This window comes from Octopus sinensis, linkage group LG11 (assembly GCF_006345805.1).
Source record: "Octopus sinensis linkage group LG11, ASM634580v1, whole genome shotgun sequence".
NCBI classification, from domain to species: domain Eukaryota; kingdom Metazoa; phylum Mollusca; class Cephalopoda; order Octopoda; family Octopodidae; genus Octopus; species Octopus sinensis.
Window position 1 is genome coordinate 73,401,974 of NC_043007.1, and position 23,173 is coordinate 73,425,146.

Sequence of the window (23,173 nt, forward strand, 5' to 3'; positions counted from 1 at the left end):
ATGATGATCAGCTTCATCCTTTGGAAAACTGTCAAAATTATCTTTAAAACCAAGCTGAGATTGATCTAACTCAATAAGAGCATATTTGAGATCAGATGTTACAGGTATTTCATAAAACAGGTCTGTCAAAACATGTATAACAATGAGTGAATGTAGTTTTACTTTGACATCGTCATCCTAAACACAATAATGTATTGACATGGTTCAGGTTTTTTGGGGGTTCCATTTCTGCCATCTTTACAGTCCCAGAGAGCAGGTGACAGATGTCACCAGACAAGGGGCTGAACATAGGTTTACATGAGTCTTTTGAGAATTAACTTCAGGAGTAATCAGAATGACCAGGGCATTGTTTTGTTGATACCATCTTGGTTTTGGTCAGAAAGTCAGTGCCATATGATCAAAGTGGAACTCATAGATACCATCCTGTCAGAGATAATTATAAGTTCCATTCTGGCCACTGAGTGCTTTTTCTTTCCTAAACTATCTTGTTGCAAGATTGTTGGCAAACAAGTTGGAAGGGTATTGGTCAACTAACAACATTGTTAATAGTTTATAAGCTACCACATTTAAAAACTAAGAAACACCTAACCCAGTCATGTCTTAGTCAAATCTACCTAGCGACAGGTAGTCAAATTAGTGACAATACAATATAATGTAACAAGCTGTCACTGTACTTACCAAAGCTTAGTGAGGTTTTCAAAAGGTCACATTGTATTTGGCTAGTTTTTTCTTTCTGTGATTAGTAACAAATGTTTGGCATTCTTTTAGTGAATGATGGACAAAGAGAAATATGGAAACACACAAGTAATTATATTTACTAGATATTTTATTGACTTTGAAGGTGTAGAAGATTAAGTTGACCTTCTAATTGTATTTGAGATCAAAATCATAAGACATTAAACAGTAACTTTGTTATACTGTAAATTAAATGTCACTATTTCTGTATCCCCTTCCACCACTCTCTCACTTTTAATGATCATCTTTGTTAGATAACAACACTTAATTCATTCATTATTGAATAACAATTAATATAGTTATCAAGAATATTAATATATTTTTAGAAAATTTATGTTGTATTTCATTTTTGTATTTGGTTTGCAAGGTTTTTTTAATGTGAATTCATGCATTGAAATAGGTTTTGTTGTTTATATCCGCTTAAATGTGGATTTTCTGTTAGAACAAACTTTACTATGGTAAGTTACCACGCGAGAAACTCTCATATTAGCTTTTGGTGCAAAATGCACTCTTGAAACAAGAGTGCATTTTGCACTAAAAGCCAATATGAGAATTTCTCTCATGGTATCTACAACAATACAGTTGGTACTAATAGAATATCTACTTTTAAGTGGAGATAAATATTAACACTACCTCTGTTGTTAATATATATGGGTTTTGTTGTATCTTGGGAGGGTCATTAGGTAAATAATGAACACAAGCACTGATTCTGTTTCACTTCTTTTATCATTATTTGTTAATTAATTAACCATTTAATCAGTTAACTAATTGAGTGTTCAGTTAATCAATCAGCTAAGTTTGTCAGGCCACGAATATTTAAACAACCGAGTTTAAACGAGAATGTGAAAAATTAGTCAAATGTTTAAAACTTACTGTTTTAACAGGAGAGAGGGTGTAGTTTCACTCTCCTCTTTTCTGTCTGTGAGTGTTGTGGTTTGCGAGGTCATTTTTTTCATGAATTGCCTGTACAGATGGCTCGAAAAGTTCATCTGTAATGGGCCGACGTTTTTTTAGTTCAAAATAGTCAGAGTTATCTATAGTATAAAATTTGACATTTTCAAGAATAGTATTATTTACATCTGTTGTGATATATTTTTTCGCTGATTTCATTAAAACAATTTTGTCTCTTAATAGTTTATTATTTTTGTTTATCGCCATGAAGGTGTTTCTCTTTTTTATATTAGGCGATTGTGGAGGGGTGTGCGTGTGCTTGTGGGTGTGTGCGTGCTTGTAGAAGCGTGGGTGTTTGTAGGTGTGTGTGTGCTTGTGGTAGGTGTGTGTGTGTTTGTGTGTGCTTTTTCCAGTGTGTGTGTGTTTTTGGCTACGTGTGTGTTTGCGACTGTGTTTGTGGGTGTGCTTGTCTCTCTCGGAGCATAGTCCTATGTATCCGAAGAGGGTGGGTTTTTCCGTTTCCGTCTTCTTTTTGAAGCTTCCACGTTAACCCATTCCTGGATGTTATTGTTGTTTTCTCCCACTGTCGGCTGTACTTTGGCAATTGGGGTGGGTGCGCGACGTGGATGCTATTTCTAGTGGTGTCGTTGTTGTCTTCGGCATCGTGCTTGCCTCTTCTGCTGCGTTTTCTTTGGCTGTCTTCTTCTTACAGCTCGACCCTATGTGGCCTTTCTCGCCACATTTGTAACATCTGGGCTTTCTCCCCTCGACTACCACCATCATGCTGGTGATTTTCCCCAATTGTAAGGGAACTGGGCAATTTTTCTAAGTCTGAGGGGTTTGCTTGGATGACAAGCTCTAAATCTTGTCCAAACCAGTTCATGTGGTGGTATCTCTTGGATTGAAGAATTGAAATTTCTTCTTCTTTGCCTATGAGAATAGCGGCTATCACAAAGGCCACATCTATTTTGGGTGGTATATCTGTGGCTGTGATTTTTGAAGTTCTCTTTCCTAAGTAAGTCGGCCGGAGAACTACTTCTTCCGACTTCAATGTCCTTGTTGAATGTTCCCTAGCTTTTTCTTCGCTAGGGAAACGCACCTCTACAGTGCTGAAGCGACTACCCCTTGTTATGTAGCTTGCTTGTTGCCATATCGGCCTCAAGCATTTTTCTATGGCTTCCCTCGGTACAAAGTCGATTTTTTTATTTTTGACATTATATGTTTTATATATTACCGTCTTTCTCTCCGTCGCGTAAATTAATTCACTGGGAGGGAGCAACTTCACATTATCACCTTCTTTTTTTAGTAAACCTTGGAATTTCTTTAATTCTTCTTCGTTAATAACTATATTATCACAGGGGCGAGTTGCTGCACTCGCAAAATTTAATTTAGACTTTTCCTGTTGTGTAGCAGCCTCGCTAGACATCTTGTCGTCTGCTTTTGTAACGCTCGCGTGAGACGCCTCTTTACTTTTACCTTCCTCCTCCCACATGTTCGCCTCTATACCTTTACCTTTCTCTTCCCACATATTCGCCTCTTTACTTTCACCCTCCTCCTCCCACATATTCGCCTTCATGCCTTCAAACAAATTTTCAAAATTTCAATTCATGTTTTTTGCCGCTTCCCCCTTGAAACAAGGAGGAAAGAACAGCAAATCTCTGCTGCACCAGCAGAAAAGAAGTGGTCTCGACGACCAAAACAGCAAATTTTCATAATTTTCAGCACAAAAACAATCTTTCACTGCGGAGCAAAGAATTAACACGACCGATAAGAGAGAGAGAGAGAGAGAGAGAGAGAGAGAGAGAGAGAGAGAGAGAGAGATTTTGGGACCGTATGACAGCGAGATTGGAGAGACACGGAATGATGTAGTTTGGGAGACATTTTGTCAGAGTGTAGGATAGGAGCGAATTGGAAGTAAAGCAGATAACAAAGTGTGACGGTCTTCAACTAATGATTGACTTTTTTAAGACCCTAGCTTCGTGTCTGGTTAATTTACATATCAAATAAATAGTGTCTAGACGTAAGTACATTGTAGAATGTGTTCTAGAAAGCTAACACACCACGACTGTAGGAGTAGTAAGTATTTGATGTTAGAAGGCGGCGAGCTGGCAGAGACGTTAGCACGCCGGGCGATATGCTTTGCGGTCTTTCGTCTGCCGCTACGTTCTGAGTTCAAATTCCGCCGAGGTCGACTTTGCCTTTCATCCTTTCTGGGTCGATTAAATAAGTACCAGTTACACACTAGAGTTTGATATAATCGACTTAATCCGTTTGTCTGTCCTTGTTTGTCCCCTCTGTGTTTAGCCCCTTGTGGGTAATAAAGAAATAGGTATTTCGTCTGCCGCTATGTTCTGAGTTCAAATTCCGTCGAGGTCGACTTTGCCTTTCATCCTTTCTGGGTCGATTAAATAAGTACCAGTTACACACTAGGGTTTGATATAATCGACTTAATCCGTTTGTCTCTCCTTGTTTGTCCCCTCTGTGTTTAGCCCCTTGTGGGTAATAAAGAAATAGGTATTTCGTCTGCCGCTATGTTCTGAGTTCAAATTCCGCCGAGGTCGACTTTGCCTTTCATCCTTTCTGGGTCGATTAAATAAGTACCAGTTACACACTAGAGTTTGATATAATCGACTTAATCCGTTTGTCTGTCCTTGTTTGTCCCCTCTGTGTTTAGCCCCTTGTGGGTAATAAAGAAATAGGTATTTCGTCTGCCGCTATGTTCTGAGTTCAAATTCCGTCGAGGTCGACTTTGCCTTTCATCCTTTCTGGGTCGATTAAATAAGTACCAGTTACACACTAGGGTTTGATATAATCGACTTAATCCGTTTGTCTCTCCTTGTTTGTCCCCTCTGTGTTTAGCCCCTTGTGGGTAATAAAGAAATAGGTATTTCGTCTGCCGCTATGTTCTGAGTTCAAATTCCGCCGAGGTCGACTTTGCCTTCATCCTTTCTGGGTCGATTAAATAAGTACCAGTTACACACTAGGGTTTGATATAATCGACTTAATCCGTTTGTCTGTCCTTGTTGTCTCCTCTGTGTTTAGCCCCTTGTGGGTAATAAGAAATAGGTATTTCGTCTGCCGCTATGTTCTGAGTTCAAATTCCGCCGATGTCGACTTTGCCTTTCATCCTTTCTGGGTCGATTAAATAAGTACCAGTTACACACTAGGGTTTGATATAATCGACTTAATCCGTTTGTCTCTCCTTGTTTGTCCCCTCTGTGTTTAGCCCCTTGTGGGTAATAAAGAAATAGGTATTTCGTCTGCCGCTATGTTCTGAGTTCAAATTCCGTCGAGGTCGACTTTGCCTTTCATCCTTTCTGGGTCGATTAAATAAGTACCAGTTACACACTAGAGTTTGATATATCGACTTAATCCGTTTGTCTGTCCTTGTTTGTCCCCTCTGGTTTAGCCCCTTGTGGGTAATAAAGAATAGGTATTTCGTCTGCCGCTATGTTCTGAGTTCAAATTCCGCCGAGGTCGACTTTGCCTTTCATCCTTTCTGGGTCGATTAAATAAGTACCAGTTACACACTAGGTTTGATATAATCGACTTAATCCGTTTGTCTGTCCTTGTTTGTCCCCTCTGTGTTTAGCCCCTTGTGGGTAATAAAGAAATAGGTATTTCGTCTGCCGCTATGTTCTGAGTTCAAATTCCGCCGAGGTCGACTTTGCCTTTCATCCTTTCTGGGTCGATTAAATAAGTACCAGTTACACACTAGAGTTTGATATAATCGACTTAATCCGTTTGTCTGTCCTTGTTTGTCCCCTTGTGTTTAGCCCCTTGTGGGTAATAAAGAAATAGGTATTTCGTCTGCCGCTATGTTCTGAGTTCAAATTCCGCCGAGGTCGACTTTGCCTTTCATCCTTTCTGGGTCGATTAAATAAGTACCAGTTACACACTAGGGTTTGATATAATCGACTTAATCCGTTTGTCTGTCCTTGTTTGTCTCCTCTGTGTTTAGCCCCTTGTGGGTAATAAAGAAATAGGTATTTCGTCTGCCGCTATGTTCTGAGTTCAAATTCCGCCGATGTCGACTTTGCCTTTCATCCTTTCTGGGTCGATTAAATAAGTACCAGTTACACACTAGGGTTTGATATAATCGACTTAATCCGTTTGTCTGTCCTTGTTTGTCCCCTCTGTGTTTAGCCCCTTGTGGGTAATAAAGAAATAGGTATTTCGTCTGCCGCTATGTTCTGAGTTCAAATTCCGCCGAGGTCGACTTTGCCTTTCATCCTTTCTGGGTCGATTAAATAAGTACCAGTTACACACTAGAGTTTGATATAATCGACTTAATCCGTTTGTCTGTCCTTGTTTGTCCCCTCTGTGTTTAGCCCCTTGTGGGTAATAAAGAAATAGGTATTTCGTCTGCCGCTATGTTCTGAGTTCAAATTCCGCCGAGGTCGACTTTGCCTTTCATCCTTTCTGGGTCGATTAAATAAGTACCAGTTACACACTAGGGTTTGATATAATCGACTTAATCCGTTTGTCTGTCCTTGTTTGTCTCCTCTGTGTTTAGCCCCTTGTGGGTAGTAAAGAAATAGGTATTTCGTCTGCCGCTATGTTCTGAGTTCAAATTCCGCCGATGTCGACTTTGCCTTTCATCCTTTCTGGGTCGATTAAATAAGTACCAGTTACACACTAGGGTTTGATATAATCGACTTAATCCGTTTGTCTGTCCTTGTTTGTCCCCTCTGTGTTTAGCCCCTTGTGGGTAATAAAGAAATAGGTATTTCGTCTGCCGCTATGTTCTGAGTTCAAATTCGCCGATGTCGACTTTGCCTTTCATCCTTTCTGGGTCGATTAAATAAGTACCTGTTACGCACTGGGGTCGATATAATCGACTTAATCCGTTTGTATGTCCTTGTTTGTCCTCTCTGTGTTTAGCTCCTAGTGGGTAGTAAAGAAATAAGTATTTGATGTTATGGGATTTCAATAACCTTTCAACTCTTAATTTATCTATGCTCAGGTGGAAAACCTCGCATTTTGGAAAAAAATAATAATTCTATTTTTCAAATCTGTAGTTTCTTTATTTTTAAAGAAGATCAATTTTTGCGATGAAGTTGATTATCCATTTTGCTCAAATAGTGGTCTAAGGGAAATAACTCCGATAAGCAATGTTTGAGAGTTTATGTTCCTACATTTCTAGTTGTTAAAGACGGAGTTGCACCTGACTAACCCGGCAGAGCTTAGGACCAGACACGTATCGGATTAGTGGATTAACAATTGGCAAGTAAGACCTTTGTCAGCCACTCGCTAGCTTTCTGTTTAAAGCTATGTATAAGATTATTGAACTCTTGCTGTCTGGAATCCTAATCTTGTCCAGAATATCGATCCCCAACTGGCAGCTGTTTTGTAACGTGCAACCAAGCAAATTCCCAAATGTCAGTCAGCATATCTCGAATGTCTTGCTTTTCTCAGTATTGGAAAACAAATATGTCAACGTCTACCTGACTTGTTACGGGTCCACAAAATTATTCACTATCAATGATTTTGGCCATCTCTTTTTAATACTTTAATAATAATAATAAAATAATAATAAGTTTAGTTCAATCGAATTAGATGTCGAAATAGTAATAAAGGAACTTGAGCAGGAACAAACCTATAAATACCTAGAAATAAATGAAGGCTCTGGTATCCAGCATGCAAGCATGAAAGAGAAGGTTAGGAAAGAATGTTATAGAAGAGTTCGAGCAGTCCTGAAGTCTGAGCTGAATGCATATAATAAGGTTTTAGCCATAAATTCCTTAGCAGTACCAGTTGTTCTTTATAGCTTCAATGTGCTTAACTGGAATACCAGTGAAATAATGAAAATTGACCGAAAAATCCGCAAGCTACTGACTAGTAATAAGATGCACCATCCAAAGGCAGACGTGGATCGCCTTTACCTTCCCAGAGCACAGGGAGGTCGAGGTTTGATCCAGCTTGAACTTAATACAAAACCACCACAATCAGACTGGCCAAATACCTTGAAGCAAAAGGATGTGTTTATTAATTGACATGAGTATTCCCTGTGACCACAATATAGCGGCGAAAGAATTTGACAAGATTAGTAAATATAAAGACCTGCTAATAGAAATTGAAAAAAATGTGGCATCTCAAAGAGACTACGGTACCAGTGATTGTAGGATCTCTAGGAATGATAAAAAAAGGTACTGAAACCTATTTGAAAATGATTCCAGGCTTACCATCCCTACATGAAGTGCAAAAAATCGTATTAACTGGAACGGCTCATGTACTGAGAAGAGCACTATCGCTGTGAAAATAACATCCATCCATGAATTTATTTATTTATCAATTTTTAAATACATATTTTATCGGTAAATTTGCGCGTGTAATCTGGGAATGCATACAATGCCCTTCTCTGCCCTAGGTGTATGGAAAACACTCGGCGAGACACGGAAGAAAATTTGAAGAAAGAAGGAAAAAACATAATAATAATAATAATAATGAAATTATTGCATACAGTGCTCAGGTGCACCACAACTTGTCAAAAGTGCGCATAAAATATATGCAGTAATGTACAAATGTCTGGAAAGCGAACAGTGTATGAGTCAGATACATGCTTGCTTGTGTATGGAAGGGAGAAAACCAGGTGTAGTGTTGGCGAATCTCAGGAAGCATGGAAGTTTTGAAGGATGCAGTGCTCTGAAATTTAACAACTGATGCCAGGGAAGATGGCGAGGTAGCAGAATTGTTGGTTAATGTTTATTTTATCTCGATTACCAAAACAAAAATAAACCAGTTTAACAGCTATAAAAAAATGTTAGAGAACGAATATAAAAACAAAAATATGTGCAAACGAATAGGGGTGGGGGTGGAGAGAGGACTTTCGGAAAATTCAAACGATCCGATTTTTCCCTCATAACTTTCAGGAAAATGAATATACATTAGTGAAATTTTATGGAAATATTTTTCAAACGGCAAAGATTACGATTGTAAAGAAATTTGTGGGGCAAATGTTTTCCGAAGGGGTAGGGAGAGGATTTTGGGAAAATTTACACGATCTGGTTTTTTCCCTCCTAACTTTCAGGAAAATGGGTATTTTTTAATCCAAGTTTATACAAACACCTTTCAAACGTCATAGATTACGATTATAAAGAAATTTGCGAGGAAAATTTTTTTCCAGGGTTGGGAGAAAAATTCGAAAAAAACGGAGTCTCGGATCAGGAAGACCACATAAGTTCATTCTTTGTTACTCGCCCCACCCCATCCCACCTCCGGGCCGATGGCCAATTTTTTGCGCTGAAAAACTATGGGAGGAGCCATTTTGGTAAAAATAAAAAAAAAATAAAAATTGAAAATATTTTCAGAGGAAAAAGTGATTTGAAGCAGATTTGGCTGTTGTTTCTAGTACATTCCAAGACAACCCTCCTCGTTTCTTTCTCACTCTCGCAAGTATTGATGTTTGTCAATATTTTTCTCTCCATAAACACATTTATGCTATAAAAAAATTTTGAAAATTTATGAATTTTTTTCAATCCCCTGATTGTTTTTTTTTTATAATTTAAAATATTAGACAGCCTGAGTACATTTCTGGCATTTATCCACAGTGATTTTTAAAAAATAGGTAAATAAAAGATAATTAATTTTAAATAGCATACTTTTCTGTTAGAAAATGCTTTTTTCTTACACACACACACACAGCTTCGCTTAATTAAGGTGGGGGTAAAATTTAAATTACCATTTTTTTGTTGATGCTTACATCCCACCAATGGAGCATGCATATAGTCCATTGGCATATCATTTAAGTGGGGAGCAGAGTAAAAATAAATCATAAATTTTCCAAACCATTTTTTTACATAAAAAGATGCTCCCATCATTTTAAAGGCTGTGGTGAAAAACAATTGGATGTGTTCCGATGGTCAGGCAGTCAACACCTGCTCTATGCTTGTCTGGGCATGCTGTGGTTGATGATGCACAGACATGCAGTAAGGCTATAACATTTCCAGTACTTCCTTGATGGTGAACAGGTGTGGTTGCTGTTCGCTAGACACATATTTCCCCAGCTGGTTGCGTTAATGGATCTGCAGTTCTGGGTCAATCAGACCAAAACGAGGTATTAGGAAATTGGAATGTCTTCAAGTGTTGCTCAACAAGTCAGAAACTGTGAAAGGTGGAAAGTCCACTTTCGCTTTCTATAGAGGATTAGCGGAGGAAAAGTGCAACAACGTTCTTGGGGAGACCTTGGGCATTGAAGAAGATCTGCTAGCCACACTCTTCCAGAGAACTTTTGGCCCAGGACCAATGGATAACTTCCAAAAATCTCTGGCCTGGCAGTACTTATTTCTTTATTGCCCACAAGGGGCTAAACATAGAGGGGACAAACAAGGACAAACGGATAAAGTCGATTACATTGACCCCAGTGCATAACTGGTACTTAATTTATCGACCCCGAAAGGATGAAAGGCAAAGTCTTATGGGCCTGGACGTTTCCAGTTTGGAATCTTTGTTATCTGCTAAATCACCATTTCAGTTATCATTCTTTGTTCTGTTTCACTTCATTTTTCTCTGATCTTAATTCCTTCAATCATTCAGCTTCTTTCATATGATTTCTTCTATTGACTCAGATGTCACTCCAAAACCTCCAACTTTCTTCAATATCTGTTTTCTCACCACTGCTAATCTTTCTGCTCAGATGCTGATAAACACTTTTCTTATTCTGTTGGAACAGTCTATTGATCTATTATTGTTCAATTCTTTGCTCATATCTCTTGATCTTTGTAGCTTTAGTCTGTAGTCTTTGTTTCAGTTCTTCAAGGACTACATTTAGCCTCTTTTTCTTCATCCTTTAACTATGTTCTAATTCCTGATATTTCTCCTTCTTTCTTTCTTTCTCTCTCTCTCTCTTTCTTTCCAGTATATTGATACATTTTCTTAGTTTGTTCATCAATTGCTTTATCCTTCTTTTCCACCAAGGCTCTTTTGCTGCATTTCCTCTTTTACTGTTTGGTTCGAGGCCTACTTCCCTTCCTATGTAGATGATACAAGATTTAATCAGTCTATTCATTTCAATTATACTATGTCTGAATTTTACTTTCCAAGTCCACCCTCTGAGCAAAATTCTATCCACTTTCTTGAGTCCATGTCTAGATTTTACTTCCACCTCCAGATTTCCCTCAATGACATCAGTGATGTCTTTAATCATTCTTCTATCCTCATTGCTCAGTCCTTCTATATTCTCAACACTTAAACCAGTATCATTCTCCAGGATACCTTCATTCAATACAACCTTGTCAACATTCTCAGTAGCCACTTCAGCTTCACTCATTGTTTTCCTTCATCGCCCTCTTATTAATCTCATCAAGTTCTAATGCTGTTAATCATCCTTTCTTCCTTATTATCATTACCTGGTCACACAGTCTCTGTTCCATTATATCTAAGCCCTGCATCTCCATCCAAATGCCATGCATACTTTTTCTATATCCTTTTAAAGACTTCCCTTCATCATCAATGGATCTGCTCAAAAAATAACATTCCATGACAGCTATATTCATTGCCTTAGGCCATTTTGTTCTGGCTGCTGTATAATGACAACTTTACCCACTGGACACCTGCTGGGCAAGGGTCTGTCAACTGAAGTTCTGTTTTCACTTACACCATTGTTTGGAGGAAAGTGGTGATAAGGTGTCACAACCACCAGTATTTTTATTGAGACATTGTCTCTAGGGGTCTTGTCTCAATAAACTCAAAGGAGCCCCTCTACCCTTATAAATTTGAGTTATCCTGTGCTGGACACCATCATGGTACTCTGAGCTCTGCAGCAAGTGAAATGATACATACATACATATATATATATACATACATACCCACCCCCACATATATATACACACACACATAGATATATACTATTCATCATTATTATTATCACTGCTGTCTTAATTGGCAGCACAGCTAATGGAGAAATGCTATTTGGATGGCCATTGATTCCTCAGAGTTCATCAGCCCCTAGACAGGTCCTGTATTTCATCCTGCTGGATGACAAAGTAGCAAGAAAAACATACCCCTCACAGAGCTCTGTGGGGTTGCTGGTTTAGTTGCCAACACCTTGACACTTGTGATTCAGTAAAGATCATTATTATTGTTATATATTTCTTTACTACCCACAAGGGGCTAAACACAAGGACAGACAAACGGATTAAGTCGATTACATCGACTCGAGTGCATAACTGGTATTTAATTTATCGACCCCGAAAGGATGAACGGCAAAGTCGACCTCGGCGGAATTTGAACCCAGAACGTAACGGCAGACGAAATATGGCTATGCATTTTGCCCGGCGTGCTAACGTTTCTGCCAGCTTGCCATCTTTATTATTGTTATAGCTATCGTAAGTGGTAATGGCTACATCAGTAGTACTACTAATAAAGAATTGATTGGTGGTGGTGGTGGGAGGGTACCCACCTAACGGAGCATGCTCTGTGGTGTTTGTGACACAGTTGCTGCTTCATTTCAAGGTTATAGTAATGGTAGTGGCAAATGTCACATAACAAAGAAAGTTTTTACTCTTTTACTTGTTTCAGTCATTTGACTACGGCCATGCTGGAGCACCACCTTTATTCGAACAAGTCAACCCCAGGACTTATTTTGTAAGCCTAGTACTTATTCTATCAGTCTCTTTTACTGAACTGCTAAGTTACGGGGACATAAACACACCAACATTGGCTTTCAAGTGAGGGTGGGGGAACAAACACAAACATATACATATATATAACAGACTTCTTTCAGTTTCTGTCAACTCAATCCACTCACAAGGTTTTGGTCGGCCTGAGGCTATAGTAGAGGACACTTGCCCAAAGTGTCACACAATGGGACTGAACCTGGAACCATGTGATTGGTAAGCAAGCTACTTACCACACAGCCATTCCTGTGCCTACATAATAAAAAAATCCTGAAATAATAAACATCTCATTAAATGATGATTTTAGTTTAATATCTGTTTTCCATGATGGCATGGTTTGGACAGTTTGACGGGAGCTGGTAAGGCTGGGGGCCACACCAGGCTCCATTCTCTGTTGTGGCATGATTTCTCTGGCTGGATGCCCTTCCTAATGCCAAATACTTTATAGAGTGCACTGGGTGCCTTTTATGTGGCACCAGCACCAGTGCTTTTTGTGTGACACTGGCACAGTGCCATCTTTTCTTATGAAAAAGATGAGACTTTACAATTTGATAACCAATAATTTTAGCTTTAATCTACAATAATTAACCTAATTTATAATATAAAGACTACTGTTTCACTGGTCTAGAAGTCAATGTAGTGTTTTTGACAAAACCTTAAGATCTAATTTTTTTCTGCTGGTGTTTGATTAAATTAGACGCATGACATCTTTTATATACAAATGCACGATTTATCTTAACTTATTCCAAGTGAATTTTACCTGGTTTCCAACAAGAATTTAAAACTAATTCTTCCTTACCTTCCCACAAACGTTATATAAAACAAATATCTAAATACCGGGCAGGTATTTGGTGCAGTTAAACCTCATCAAAGACATTTGCTAAATTCTATTTTGTGAACATGTTCTTTTGTAAATGGTAAAAGTAGTAATTTACTTGAGAATGTGCTTGTAATTACAGTTTTCACTATTTGAACAGAAATAAAGAGTTAAATGTAATATAATGGAGAAAGAAAGAGAGATAATGTTATCTCATTTTAGTAGTACTTATAAGTACTATAAGTACTACTAAAATGAGATAACATTATCTCAACTAGCTGTCTAGTTGAGTAAATTTAATTTACTTAAAGAAAACGATATGAAGAAACGTTTTTATTTTTGATTTGGTCTGAATGGATTATGGTTTAAGTCATTGCAGTGCTCTACTGGGGTAGAGGCGCAATGGCCCAGTGATTAGGGCAACGAACTTGTGGTCGTAAGATCGTGGTTTCGATTCCCAAACCAGGCATTGCGAGTGTTTATTGAGCGAAAACACCTAAAGCTCCATGAGGCTCCAGTAGGGGCTGGTGGTGAACCCTGCTGCACTATTTCACAACTTTCTCACACTCTTTATTCCAGTTTCTGTTGTACCTGTATTTCAAAGGGCCAGCCTTGTCACACTCTGTCACGCCGAATCTCCGAGGACTACGTTAAGGGTACACATGCCTGGAGTGCTCAGCCACTTGCATGTTAATTTTACAAGCAGGCTGTTCCGTTGATCGGATCAACTGGAACCCTCGTCATCATAACCAACAGTGCCATGACTCTACTGGTAACTCTATACCGTTGCTTAACTTGCTAGAAATAGCAGCCAAATCTCCTTCATATCACAGAAAATTTACTTAAAAATTAAAACAATAGATAGTGCAGTCTGGGACACATTACTGTTGAAAAAGAGGAAAAAAAAGAGGTAATAATTTAATGCCCTTAGCTCGCTCATAAGTCTGCTCAGTTAAATTTGGAAATAAAAATTTTATTAAAATTTGTATGTCTTTATTCTTTTCTGTCTGGAAAAGGACCGAAATTTTGGGGGAGGGGGCCAGTCAATTAGATCGACCCCAGTATGCAACTGATACTTAATTTATTGACACCGAAAGTATGAAAGGCAAAGTCAACCTCAGTGGAATTTGAACTCAGAACGTAAAGACAGACAGAATACCTATTTCTTTACTACCCCACAAGGGGCTAAACATAGAGTGGACAAACAAGGACAGACAAAGGGATTAAGTCAATTACATTGACTCCAGTGTGTAACTGGTATTAAATTTATCAACCCCGAAAGGATGAAAGGCAAAGTCGACCTCGGTGGAATTTGAACTCAGAATATAACAGTAGACGAAATACTGCTAAGCATTTCGTCGCGTGCTAATGTTTCTGCCAGCTCACCGCCTTTTATTAGTTTTTTCATTGCTATTCTAAAGTTTTCATTAATTCCATAGTTGGAGGCAGCATTTTACTGTAATTTTGTTCCATTATTAGTTACAGATTACTGCTATCAAATTTACTTCTTACAAACTGCAACCAGAAAAAAAAAAAGCATTCATTTTAAATTGTTTATATTATTTTGCAGTTCTATATATGCAATGCTTGCATAAACCAATATCTAAGAGTTGTAACAGTAAACAAACACCAGAATGGCTTCTGAATGTCATATTCACTTGAAATCAGCTGTGTCACTCCGCTGGGTCCTTTTATAAAAGCAAGCACCGCCTTGGCTGGCACGTTAAAAGCTCCAACCGATCGTGGCCGATGCCGGACCCCCCCATAGCACCTATGCAGGTGGCATGTAAAAAGCACCCACTACACTCGCGGAGTGGTTGGCGTTAGGAAGGGCATCCAGCCGTAGAAACTCTGCCAGATCAGACTGGAGCCTGGAGCAGCCCCTGGCTTCCCAGACCCCGGTCGAACCACCCAACCCGTGCTAGCATGGAAAACAGACGTTAAACGATGATGATGATGATGAATGTTGCTCTCAACCATATCTGACAAAATTTCCCCTTGAAACTGTCCTCTTATAGGGATCTCTCTGACTAATTGTTAGGATTAATAGCTTCCTATTAGATTACATTACTACAATGTAATGATGTTGTTCTCTCTCGATTCTGGTTTTGTCTCTCAACTGTTTTCCTTCTACTCATAAATAAACCAAGTTGCTGCCAAATAATTCATTTTTATGCAAATAATAAGCCTCTGGCACTTAAAAGTCTCCATTTGAGTGAGATTGTTACCAATGTTGCCTTACTGGCACTCAAACCCGTGCTAGTAGGGTATTTAGAGCACCATCCAAGCATGATCATTGCCAGAGCAGCTATCTGGCCTCCATGCTGGTGGCACGTAAACGACACCATTCGAGCGTGATCGTTACCAGCATCGCCTTACTGGTACCTGTGCCAGTGGCATGTGTAAAAGATTTGAGTGAGATTGTTGTCAGTACCGCCTGACTGGCCACGTGCTGGTGGCACCCACTGCACTCTCGGAGTGGTTGGCATGAGGAAGGGCATCCAGCTGAAGAAACTCTGCCAGATCAAGATTGAAGCCTGGTGCAGCCATCTGGTTCGCCAGCCCTCAGTCAAATCGTCCAGCCCATGCTAGCATGGAAAGCGGACGTTAAATGATGATGATGATTTTATCCTAACTTTCCTCAACAAACCATTATCTGTATGCTACCTAGAAGCAATACACCACACATGCACGGACTCCCTCAAATGGGGGGGGGGGCACACCAATGCCAGGAGGTGGGGAATTAAAACCAAACAAAACTTGTACAATACTTTATTTCACATTGCTCCAGTCCACTCAACATTTAGCATCAGTTTCCTATGCTGGCATGGGTTGGATGGCTTGACAGCAACTGGCAAGACCAGGGGCCGGCACCGGGTTTTATCAAGAATGAGTTGTACCTGTATTTCAAAGGGACAGCCTTGTCACATTGTGTCATGCTGAATCTCCATGAGAACTACATTGAAATTATGCATCAGTGGAGTGCTCAGCCACTTGCACATTAAATTTCATGAGCAGAGTGTTACATTGATCAGATCAACTGGAAGTTGGAACTGCAGTGCCAGTTAAGACCTAGTAAGTAGGAGAAAGAGGACAAAAAATAAACACTAGTCACAGTCTACATAAGTTACAATCCCTTCCTTCAGATCAAACCAAATGTAAGAATAGTTCTTACAATAAGCTTAACTTGATTAAAAAATAAATTGCTGATTCAGATAAGAAAAGGACCGAAGTTGTAATTTATTTAACTTTTTAGCATTTATACTGGTTCAAATATTCTGTTTTATGGTCAAGCCAGTCAGATCCAGTATCTCACACCTGCCCAGTAATGTCATTGTAAAAATAATTGCATCATTGAAATACCAGAGCTACGAGATAATGCATGGTGAATTAAAAACTGAATAAATAAGCATTACATTTGACAGAGTAATCTGAATGCTAAAGGGTTAACTGAACCATAATTTGATATAGAAAGCAATTCTATGTAGACAAGCCAGCTCACTTGCCATGCTGGGAAAACATTTATAGACTGGATTTGCTTCTGGCAAGATGTTGCAGAACACAATTGATGATAGCATTTTCAAAACAATTAAGGATTGAGGTTAATCAAAATTCTCTGTATATTTGAGAGGGTTAATAAAATTTGTTGATTAGCCAACTTAAATCATAAAATATATAACCATGCAACAAACTTCTGCTCCTTAAAATAACTTGCCATTATTACTATTGTTACGGCAGTGAGCTGGTAGAAACATTAGCACGCCGGGCGAAATGCTTAGTAGTATTTCGTCTGTCTTTATGTTCTGAGTTCAAATTCTGCCGAGGTCGACTTTGCCTTTCATCCTTCCGGGGTCAATAAATTAAGTACCAGTTATGCACTGGGGTTGATGTAATCGACTTAATCCCTTTGTCTGTCCTTGTTTGACCCCTCTATGTTTAGCCCCTTGTGGGCAATAAAGAAATAAGAATCATTAGCACACCAGGCAAAATGCTTAGTGGCATTTCGTCTGTCTAAATTCTGAGGTCAACTTCGTCTTTTATCCTTTCGGAGTTGATAAAATAAGTTTCAGCTGTGCACTGAAGTTGATATAATTGACTTGTCCCATCCTCTGAAATTGCTGGTCTTGAGCCAGAACTTGAAACCATTATTATTACTATTATTTAAGCAGTGGGCAGCAGAATCATCAGTGTCAGACAAAAATACTCAGCAGTATGATCAGAGTTCAAATACCTCTGAGGTCAACTTTGCCTTTCATTTTTTGGTGGGTCAATGAAATAAGTACCAGTTGAGCACTGAAGTTGATGGAATTGACTAACCTCTCCCCTCAAAATTTTAGGCCTTTTACCTATAGTAGAAAGAATTATCTTAATTTGTGATATCACTATCAGCTCTGCAAGGGTGGTGCAGGTGGTAATGTGCTGAGCAATAATTTTGTTAATAATTGAATTCAAATCCTGCCAGTCAGCTTTGACATTGCATTTTATTCCATCGTTGATCTGCAAGAAATATTTACAATACGCAGTTCAACAGACTAGAGCTGCTCCAACATCATGTGTGAGTAGGTACAAATTATGTCATGCAATTGACATGTATATAGGGTTAAGGGGACCACCAACCAATCAAGTACACCAAAACCCAGGTAACACAGTGAGCAGAGAAGACAAGCTTTTTTGCTTAGCATATAGGATTAACTCAGTACAAGATAATTCTGTAGCAAGTAATGTACTTAGGGAAGTTCCACCACCACCACCATACAAGTGTTGCCTGAGGTAGAGAAAAATAAAGTGATAGTATGAAGAGGTAATATTGGATAACAGACATTGCAGTAAATTTGTAGACACCAAAATAAGATTAACATTTCTTTGAAAAGAAAAATAAGAGATTAAAACTGAAACCAGGTAAAAGGAACAGATTAACTGAAATATAAAGCTAGAACAATGACTATATGACAATAAACACTTAAGGTTTCTAAATGTTAGACATTGTTGTAATTCATTGTAAATTTAAACACAATAAATTTATTTTCCTTCTTCAGTCTTCAATAACAGGGATAGACATATGTGGTTAAGAAACCTGTTTTAGAACAAAGTGGTTCTGAGTTTGATCCTACTGTGCAACAGTTTAGGTATCTTCTCCTGTAGGTTTCATCATCATTTAATATCTATGCTGGTAATGGTTGAATGGTTCAAGCTAGAGGACTGTACAAAACAACTATGTCTGCTTTGGCATGGGTTCTACCAATTGATGCCCTTCCTAACACTAACCACTTTATAGAGTGTACTGGGTGCATTTTATGTGGCACCGGCCCTAGCGAAACCATCAAGTCACTTGCAAGACAAGACCATACAACTGAGAAGGGAGTAGTAATAGAGTGGGTGATTTTACACCAGGCGAAAGCTTAAAGCATGATAGAGGAATTAAAACAAGTCTTGCAATCAAGGAGATACATTGCTACCCCAGTTTGAAAAAAAGATGGTGAAGATGTGTCAGGGTGAATTTGGAAGATAGAAACCGTGTAGAAGCCTTTCACACGTGTGTGTTTCTTTATAGTTTGCATGAAGCATTGTCTGATATAGAGGTTTTAAATTTTCTTTTAAAGCCAAAACAATACAAGTTATAAGAAATAAGTTGTAGGTTTGTACTTTTGTATTAATATATTTCAGGATTAGGACCCCTTCATGAAATCTTTGGGAAAATGTGAGCAGACTTCTCTGATCTAGTGTGTGTGTGTACATATATGACGGCTCTTCATGTGCAGGGTAGCATTGCCATAGTAGCCAATCAAATGCATGCAGCTTGGTTCTCTTAATGTGGGTTGGTCTTAAGATGGTTTCTTTTATTCTAAGAACCCAATGTTTCATTTTGTGGCTTCAATGAAAACTTGTATGTCTTGAGTGGGACATGAAGCAAATAATTTCAATCTTAACATCCAAACCTTACAAACAGTATTTGATGAGAAACAGAAAATAACAAGCATCAGAAACAAAGGACGGTTATACACCCATACAATCACTATTGCTCTGCCAAATAGTCTGAAACACTATAATTTTTATAGCTTTATACTGTAGGTTTTGGTTCTTATGTTCACTCACCATTTTTAATAATTGAAAAAATCTCAAGTCAACTTATTGCAAATCTCTAAAAAGTGGTAGCCATCTGAGGTAAATAAACTTCTGAAGTATTGAAGAATAAGAATATTCCTATTTTTCCATAATGATTTTGGTAGTTACAATCCTTTGTTATACAATTGCATAATAAAGAGAAAACTGTCTGGTTTATGTATGAAATTTTCTTTACTGTTTTTATGGCTGGATACCCATCCTACAACTAATCATTTAGAGAATGCACTTTCTCATATCCTGACAACGCTATAGAGTCTGTCACGACTGAAATCTACCCTCTCTCATATATCAGTTTTAATGAGTTTGTCTTCTAGGCAGGTTGGCTTCACACACACACACACACATATATATATATATATATATATATATATATATATATATATATATCTCTATCTATATCTATACATATTAAATTATGATCATAAATTACTTATACTATTGACACCAATACATTTAATAGACAATTTTAGGGGGTGCAACTTAATGAACTGGTTTATACTTATGAACAAAATGAAAGGATTTTTCAAATGTGGTAATTCTTTATGAATGTCCCTAATGCACTTTAGCAAAAAGAAGCAATTATTCTGCCTTTGTTACTTTGATGCATTTTCATAGCCAAGATGCACTTTTTGCCCTCAACTCCTTACCCACCAACTTCAAAGAATCATGAACTAGTGTCATGTACATACATACAATAGCTATATCTATACATAGTCATCATTTTAACATCCACTTTTCCATGCTTGTTTTGGTTGGATGAAGTTTATGAAAAGAAGCCCTTCCTGTCACTGACCCTTATATGTTTCTAAACAAGGTAATATTTCCCTATGGCCAGACATGTTTTTGCAGAAACTTGCAATAAATGCCATTCATTTACAACAAAAACACAATCCATTCTACTATAGGTACAAGGCCTAAAATTTCAGGGGAGGGGACTAATCAATTACATCGACCCTAGTAATTGACTGGTACTTATTTTATTGAACCTGAAAGGATGAAAGGCAAAGTTGACATAGAAGAAATGCACACATACAGGGTAAATTTCTTTCAGTTTCCATCAACCAAATACGCTAACAAGGCTTTGGTTGCCCGGTGCTATAAAAGACATTTGCCTAAGGTGTTCAGCAGTGGGACTGGACCTGAAATCATGTGGCTAGGGAGCAAACTTAATTACCATTGTGTGGTATAAGCAAACTTATATTACACAATGAGATTTTAAATATATATCTCGGAGTGGTTGGCGTTAGGAAGGGCATCCAGCTGTAGAAACACTGCCAGATCCGACTGGCCTGGTGCAGCCTTCGGGCTCCCCAGACCCCAGTTGAACCGTCCAACCCATGCTAGCATGGAAAGCGGACGTTAAATGATGATGATGATGATATATATATATTATATATGCATGCATACATACACACCCAGAACCATGCTAACAGCTTAGGAGCGAAATTTAGGATTTCTTGTTTTTGTTTTAATCGATTTTGATAAAACTCTTTCTAGCTGGTTTGCACATTATGGCAACACCATTGCTATGTTTTCATTATTCTATGTAACGTCCTTTTTATTTATTCCAGATTCTTCAGTTTTTGGGTGAATTACCCTAATAGCGTTTCTCCTCTCTAAGAACAATGGGGCATGGAAAAGGCCTTAATGATGAAAAGTCTGTCATCAAGCAAAAGTGATAAAAGCACCTCTCTTCATGTCATTGTGGAGAAGTTAAGTCACCATGTAGACAGGGTTACACAATTCCTGAAAGGCCCCTCACCAAGGAAGAAATGATCTGATTGTGACATCTATGGATTTAAGGAATATTGGCCACAAGTTATGTGGGAAACCTGGACAAGTAAGCAAAGCCATTTTCATCATCTCTGGACATCATGTATCAAAAAAACCCCACCAGAAATTGCATCCTTGGGACCATGGCTTCCGAGAAAGAACCCCTGGAACTGTCTACAACACCCCATCACAGAAGTTTAAGGCTTCAATGGGCCCAAAAGTACATGATGTTTGGGTCTATTTTGCAGATGAGTGTCACCAGCTTTTATATCAGCAACGGGGTAGAGGAGTCATGTGGGATTGTTATCATTAGCGACAAACTTGTTGGCCCACTCAGGGTGCCTGAAAGGGTTAAAGTGACCACAGTCGCCTACTGCAATCTCCTGAAGGAGATCTTGGATTCCTGGCTAGATAACATACCGCTGTCACTTCTAAGTAATCTCCTATTCAAGCATGACAACGCTCCCTCCCACTCCACTCAGCTAGGACCACCTAAACACTACTAGGCTCTTACAGCATACAAGGTGAAAGGTAGATGGTGTAGTCGCCAATAACTCCAGATCGCAACCCTATCGAAAATCTTTGATCCATCATTAAGCAAGATGTTTATGCTGATGGATGCCAATTTACGTTAAAAGATGTCTTATAGGTGACTGTCAAAGCTGCAGCAAAGGCAGTCCAACCTGCTACTATTAAAAAATTGACAAATTCCATGACTAATAGGGTTTTTGAAGTTATCCATTGAAATGGCACTCATGTAGATATATAATTCATTGTCAGTAAAGGTTATAACATGGTTATCTGTTAAATATATACTCAATATATGCTTAATATGTATCATTACCCTTTGCATCCTTTAAAATCATGCTTCCTGAAATTTGCCAACACTACACCTAATATCCCACCTCCACACATGCCAATCATGACTCATACACTGTTCACTTTCCTGACTTTTGTACCTAATTCTATGTACTGTATATGCACCTTTAATGAGTTGCGGTGCGCCTGAGCACTATACACAATTTCATTATTATTATAAGCTATTTTCATTCAAAAACTATTCATGTGGTTCACCCAAAAACTGAAGAATCTGAAATATAAAAAAAAAGGACGTTACACAGAATAATGAAAACGTAATGGTGTTGCCATAGTGTGCAAACCAGCTGGGAAATGTTTTATTAAAATTGATTCACAGAAAACTGAGAAATCCTGAATTTCACTCCTAAGCTATTAGCATGTTTCTGGATAGACACACACACACACACACACATGAAAACCAACAATTTCGTGAATATGAACAATTAATTTACCTGATTTGTTTCCCCCCCCACCCTAGTTGACAGACTTAAAAAGAAAATGTAAAGATAAAATTTAAAAACATTTTATTTTGTATACATATAAAGACATTTGAGGTGTTTAAAAAAAAAATTAAAATATAGGGCAAGAGAGAGAATGAGTTAGTGTGTGTGTGTATGTGTGTGTGTGTGTTAAGGATGGTATGGTGTACATACCAATTACAAAACAATTGCTTAATTAGCATAGGGAAATGAGAAAGTCTAATTTAAAAAAAAAATTTTTTTTACAATGTTGAATTTTTAGAGGAATTGGTGCATATGCTGAAAAGTGAACAATATTATAGTGATAATAGTCATTATCTAAAAACTGTTTTTTTAATTTTTATTAAGTACTGCATATTTCCAACCAATCCATCAAGAATTTAATCTTCTGGCAGGAATAAATCAGTTTTTAGTAATCCTAAAATGTAATAATGGATTAGTGGACGTTAACAAAAATGACAATTCACTTGAAAGACTTTAGGTCAGAAGCTTATAAAAAAATAACGGACAGTAATTAAAAGAAAATTTATGTCCAGAAATGATAGGTTGAATTAGAAATTATTTTAGTGGATATTAAATAGAAAGGCAAAAGCAGATATTGTCAGAGAGGCTGTACAATTTGAACAACCATTTTGAGAGCCTCACAACAGTACATGGGGTGGAGAAAGTATTAAAGAGTAGTCAATGATTAAATAGTATTCATGAAATACTTTGTGTGTGTGTATAATATATATACATATATATACACATACACACACACAAACAATCATTGAAACACTGTCCAACGAAACTTAAACATTATCCATGTACCTTTCTGCGAGTATGATACTCAGGGTTTTAAAAAATTATGTTTGTATGCGTGTATGTGTATGTGTGCATAT

The 23,173-nt window shown here is 38.0% G+C and overlaps 1 long non-coding RNA gene across 1 annotated transcript; it reads left to right on the plus strand.

Moving 5' to 3' along the window:
• The first annotated feature begins 2,008 nt into the window (after window positions 1-2,008).
• Window positions 2,009-22,510, plus strand: LOC118765484. Its single transcript, XR_005001350.1, has 3 exons — window positions 2,009-2,048; window positions 9,597-9,601; window positions 22,417-22,510. It is a non-coding gene; the product is annotated as an uncharacterized LOC118765484 (long non-coding RNA).
• Window positions 22,511-23,173: the final 663 nt, after the last annotated feature.